Raw genomic sequence first — 6000 nt, 5'->3', positions numbered from 1 at the left:
AAAAGATGAAGTTATTTTTAGAAATCATTTGATAAAGAAAATACCATTTTCAATTAAAGTACAATATCGAAGGAATCATTACCTTTAATACGAAAAATTAATAAATTAAAACATAGTAGAAATTCCTTTTTAAGTAAAGTACAACCTCAAACGGTTTAAGGAAACTTTAGTCTAGAAATCAATTGAGCTAAGAATGTAACAATTCTTGAAATTTGAAGTATTGAACATATTAAAATAATAAGGCGAAGTATTGTAAACACTATGGATTCCAACAAAAAGGATTACAACAGTAAAGTGATCTAAACAGTTAATACACTTGAATTGTCAATAACAAGTAAACGAAACAAACAGAAAGTGTACGTCATCACTCTTCGTGCTTTAACACTCTCTCACCAAAATAATACACGGCATAACCCTTCGTGCACGATCCCATAATATCATATATAAGTGGACGGCGTGCCACACGATCCCATAATATCATATATAAGTGGACGGTGTGCCACACGATCCCATAATATCATATATAAGTGGACGGCGTGCCACACGATCCCATAATATCATATATAAGTGGACGGCGTGCCACACGATCCCATAATATCATATATAAGTGGACGGCGTGCCACACGATCCCATAATATCATATATAATATCTGACTTCATATAGTAGGCCCCTTCAGGGGAGAATAACAACTCAATACCTTTAACCCGACAAGGGTACAACTAACAGCCCTAAATATCCCGACAAGGGAGAGTATATATATCAGTCTACACATCCCGGCAAGGGAGTACTCACAACACATTCTCCTTTTAAATCACTTCTTCCTCAACTAACACATTCATGTTCGAGCTAACGCTCCAAAAGTACACCAATCACAATTCTACCTCAATCATTCACATTATATGAAACTCATCAAGTAAACAAGGAGATTGTATCACATTATTCGAATTAAAAGCAATTAAGACCCACGGTCATGCTAGACTCCGGTGCATAGATAACTGTCACCATGCCTATACACCGTACACCACGTTAGCAAGTACCAAATAACATCCTAATCATATTCCCTCAAGCCAAAGTTAGAACAAACACTTACCTCGAATGCTCCAAACTCAACTCACGCTTTTAGTATAGCTTTACCTCTTGATTCCACCACCAATCCGCTCGGATCTAGTCATAAGTTACTTAATCACATTAATAATTACTATATGAATCATCCTCAATGCATAAAAATAGATTTTTTCAAGGTTTTTCCCAAAAAAGGTCAAAAATACCCCCGGACCCACGTGGTCGAAACTCGAGGTTCGGACCAAAACCCGGTTACCCATTCCCCCATGAATCCAAATATATGATTTGTTTTTAAATCGGACCCTAAATTGAGGTCCAACTTCTCAATTTGTAGAAAACCTAGGTTCTACCCAAAACACCCAATTTTCCCCATGAAAATCTTTGATTTGAAGTTGGAATTATGTTAAAAGATGTTAAGGGATAAAGAAATTAAGTTAGAAATCACTTACCAATCGTTTTGGAGAAGAAAAGTTGTTTGGAAAATTGCCTCTTAGGTTTTGGGTTTTTGAAAAGTGAAAAATGACTGAGATTTCCAAACTTGTATACCTTTCTGAGGACCTGGCGCGGACCGCATAAAAATGTGTTGCGGCCGTGCCGAGTGGGAGAAAAATTGGGGCTTCTGAACCCTTCTAGCGCGGACCGCACTGTTTTGGTGCGCGGCCGCGCTGGTTGACCTGAAACCCTAGCCCTCAGACTCAGCCACGCGGACCGCACAAAAAGGCATCGCGGCCGCGCGTCTCCAACGCGGACCGCGCGGAAATGACCGCGGCCGCGCTGGTGTCTGCAACACCTGAACCTGCATTTTCTTAAGTCCAAGACTTCCCGGGCCCCATTCAAAACTCACCCGTAACACACCCGAGGCCCCCGGGACCTCAACCAAAAAGCACCAACGCATCCTAAAACATTTTTCAACCTCGTTCCCATCATCAAAACACTTCAACAACACCAAAAACCATCAAATTACCTCAAATTCGAGCCTAAGTTCTTCTAAAACTTCCAAAACACGCATTCGATCAAAAACCCAACAAAATCACGTCCGAATGACCTGAAATTTTGCACACCTATCCCAAATCACTTAACGGAGCTACAACAACTCTCGAAATTCCATTCTGACCCTCGGATCAAAATCTCACCTATCAACCAGAATTCGCCAAAATACTAACTTCGGCAATTCAAGATTAATTCTACACCGTACCTCCAAAACCACTTCCAATCACTCTCCTGAGTCACAAATCACTTCCCGAAGCTAACCGAACCTTTAGAACTCACATCCGAACCCTCTAACACATAAGTCAACATCCGGTTGACTTTTCCAACTTAAGCCTCAAAATATTCTTTATATTTAACTCCGAATCATCCGCAAACCAAACTCGACCTCACATGCGAGTCATAATACATATTACGAAGCTAGTCGAGATCTTAAGTCGTTGAACGAGGTGTTAATTCTTAAAACGACAAGTCGGGTCGTTACATTCTCCCCCTCTTAAAACATACGTTCGTCCTCGAACGTGCCAAGAATTATTCTGAGGACATTAAATTGATGTTTCTACTTTTACACATATGCTCTTGGTTGATACCACATTACTACATTCTTATAAGTTTGACAATACCATTTCAATTGAGGCTATTTCTTTTACCCGTATTTGTAAACTTTAAGAGCAAATTTCTTACACTCCGAACATTTTCAAAAAAAAGGTCTGATTTTCACATCATCACACGATCTTAGTCTCATCTGGCTATAGCAACTCGTGCCTACGCACGCATCAACCTTTTAATAGCTCTTAACGATTGTTCCACACTCCCCCACTTAGGGTCATTCACCCTCAAATAAGAAATAGAGTCTGCTCTCAAACACATAATGTAACTTATCCCTTTGTTCGCATATCTTAATGTCCCAAATGTTTCTAACTCCCAAAATTTTCAGAAATTTCGGCAGAGCCTCCCCTGTAATTGGGCCTATCCACCTGTCAGAGTAACACCAAACAACTCCTAACAACACATCTACAACCCAACAAGGCACCACAATGTATATATCAATAACACTAATCTCAGCATTACAAGCATGACATTATCACAATGCTATCTTGACATAAAACGCATCATATGTTTGACCTTAACCACATCTCTGATCTCCTAGCATGCCTTCTATGGTTCGCCCCCAGGCGCCAGTTTCCTGGGCACCTCCAATATTGTTCTCTACAGTACCAGTCTGCACCAGAACACAACCAACTTTGCCACGGCCGTATGTTGAGCCTCAAATGTTAACCTTTCAGCATCCACAACTTCAATCAAAAATAACATATGTGACCTTGTACCCTTTCATTCAACCTCCGCAATAGGATCTCTTGGGGGAGCAAGAAAAGGTTGTTAAAAATCCCGAGCAAGAGTAAATGGCTCGGAAGACGAAGAGTCTAGAACAAAGCCTGAAAAATATGCAAGGTCTGAGTGGTCAGAAGAGTGTCTCATACTATGACCTCTGTATACTTTCCCATGTCCACTTGCCGGCTGGCTTCAAGATACAAAAATTTGAAAAGTACAAAGGGCACAGGGACCCGGTTGTTCATCTAAAATGATACTATAACCAGTTGAGAGGCACTGGTGGAAAAAGGAGCTGCTAATGGCTTATTTTGGGGAAAGCCTCACCGGAATCGCTTCTGAGTGGTATACGGATCAAGAAATTACTCATTGGCATGTGTGGGACGACACGGCTCAAGATCTTATTCGCCAGTTCCAATATAATGTGGACATCGCTCCCGACAGAAACTCCTTGTCCAATTTGAAAAAGAAAACTGCGGAAAGCTTCCGCGAATATGCTATCAAATGGCGTGAGCAAGCTGCCAGGGTAAAGCCTACAATGGACGAAATTGAAATGGTCACAGTCTTTCTACAATCCCTAGAGGCGGACTACTTCCAGAACATGATATCTGTTATGGGTAAGTTGTTCGCTGAGGCTATCCAAATTGGGGAAATGGTTAAAAACGTTATAAAAACAGGGTGAATCTTGAGTCATGTTGTCTTTAATGCCACATCACAGGCTTCTCAGAATGGTTTGGAGGGTTTGATGAACAGAAATAGGAGTGAGGAGGGAGCCATGATAGTTTCAAGCACGAGGGGGGCCCACAGGTTATTCAGCCAATCATATGTGCCTCCTATGGTTCCACCACACTATTATCCCTTTCAAGATGATGCTTATGACATGGCACCGCCTCTCTATGCAGTGATGAGTGCACAATCTTACACGCAACCACAACATTATCCACAAAACCGAGCTCCACCTCCCAGGAATGCCCATCCTTACCAAGCTCCATATAATCCTCAACCAAATGATCCCCAATACAATCCTCGCCCAAGAGAGCCTTTCAGAAAGAATCAATTCACTCCTATTGGTGAATCATATACAAGCTTGTTTCAAAAGCTAATCAAGCTACATCTATTGCAGCCAGTGGCCTCGAACCGGCTGAACACCGAGTCCCCCTCACACCGAGCTGATGCTATATGTGAATACTACTCTAGAGCAGTGGGGCACAGTACAAAGGACTGTTACAGTACAAAGGACTGTTGGACCCTCAAAAAGGCAGTTGAAGATTTGATTGAAGCTGAAAGAATCATTTTTCGGGATGAAGAAGCTCCTGATGTCATGAACAATTTGTTGTCTGCCCACAATATCGGGCCAATAGTCGGAATGATTTGTGAAGCTGAGGAATTTGATCCGGCACTGAAGGCCATTGCAGCCATGGCCGAAAAAAAAAGAAAAGCCAAAAAATGCTCGCCAAGCCTAAAAGTTCCCCATTAGATGGGAGTTTCGGTAGCCAGTCTTGATATCCTTTCTGCGTCCGGATTATCTCAGGGTGTGATCCAGATGTTTTACTTTATTGTCTTACTTTCCGATGTAAACCCTTATATCTTCAAAAAATTGAAAAAAAATGAAAAATAAAAAAAATCAAATGAAATTAATATTTCATTGTCCGAGAATATCTCTTTTCTTAGTCTTGTCACTTTTCTTATTTTTCTTTTCAGTTCTGTTAAATGTAGATTTCAATAACATGACATGCTTGCGGACTTCATGCCCAGATCCTAAAAAGCTATCAGACCTCAAAATAATGAATCAAGAATTAGATCGCAATGAAGAGAAGTTTAAAGAAATAAATCAAAGAATTGGAACAACTGAAGGAAAATTGGTTCTAGATTGGAAAGGTCTATACATTGCAACAAGAGTACTGCCAAAAGAGTGTGTTGTACTTGGGACACATCGAAGGAAATGTCCCTCAAATAATTGTCAATGCATATGTAGCCAAAAGGTGTTATGTTATCCTCCATATAGTACTAATATTCTCCGGTTGGGATGACGAAGGTGTTCATTCTCGCTAACCAAACACCATTAACCCTTTTGTAAACCATTTGAGCCGGTTACTCTTCTTTGATTACCCTCTTTGGAACCTTAAGGTATTATTGAAAAACAATTGAGATTGAAACATTGAAAAATGAAATGAAAAAAAAAGGAAAAAAAGAGAGGAAGAAAAGGCAAAGAAAATGAAATGAAAAAAAAATGAAAAAGAGGAAAATGGAAAGGAAAAAGAAGGAGAAAACAAAAGCAAAGTTCCCTGAACTACGTTTGAATTGATTCCGAAAGGATACATAGGCAGCCTCTCTTCGGGGTTCAGCCACACCAAAATAAAATCTGAAGTCCCCCAAAAAGTGAAACTGGGCCAAATATTATAATGGTTCAGTGATGATCCCGCACAAAAGGTTCAAATGTTGTAACTCAATCCAAATCCTTTTTTACCCAAACCCTATTCAAGTACTTTCTATCAATAAGTAGAATGTTCAAGGACCAAAGAATATAGTTACTTGGATCTGATACAGTCAAAATGAGAGAAATAAAATGAGAGTGTCTTATTGGTGAAAACCCACACGGGCACTGTGAGGCGACAGTAAGC

The sequence above is a fragment of the Nicotiana tabacum genome, chromosome 3, assembly GCF_000715075.1.
Source record: "Nicotiana tabacum cultivar K326 chromosome 3, ASM71507v2, whole genome shotgun sequence".
NCBI lineage: Eukaryota > Viridiplantae > Streptophyta > Magnoliopsida > Solanales > Solanaceae > Nicotiana > Nicotiana tabacum.
The sequence above is the reverse complement of the archived record's forward strand: the minus strand, read 5'-3'. Positions refer to the sequence as shown.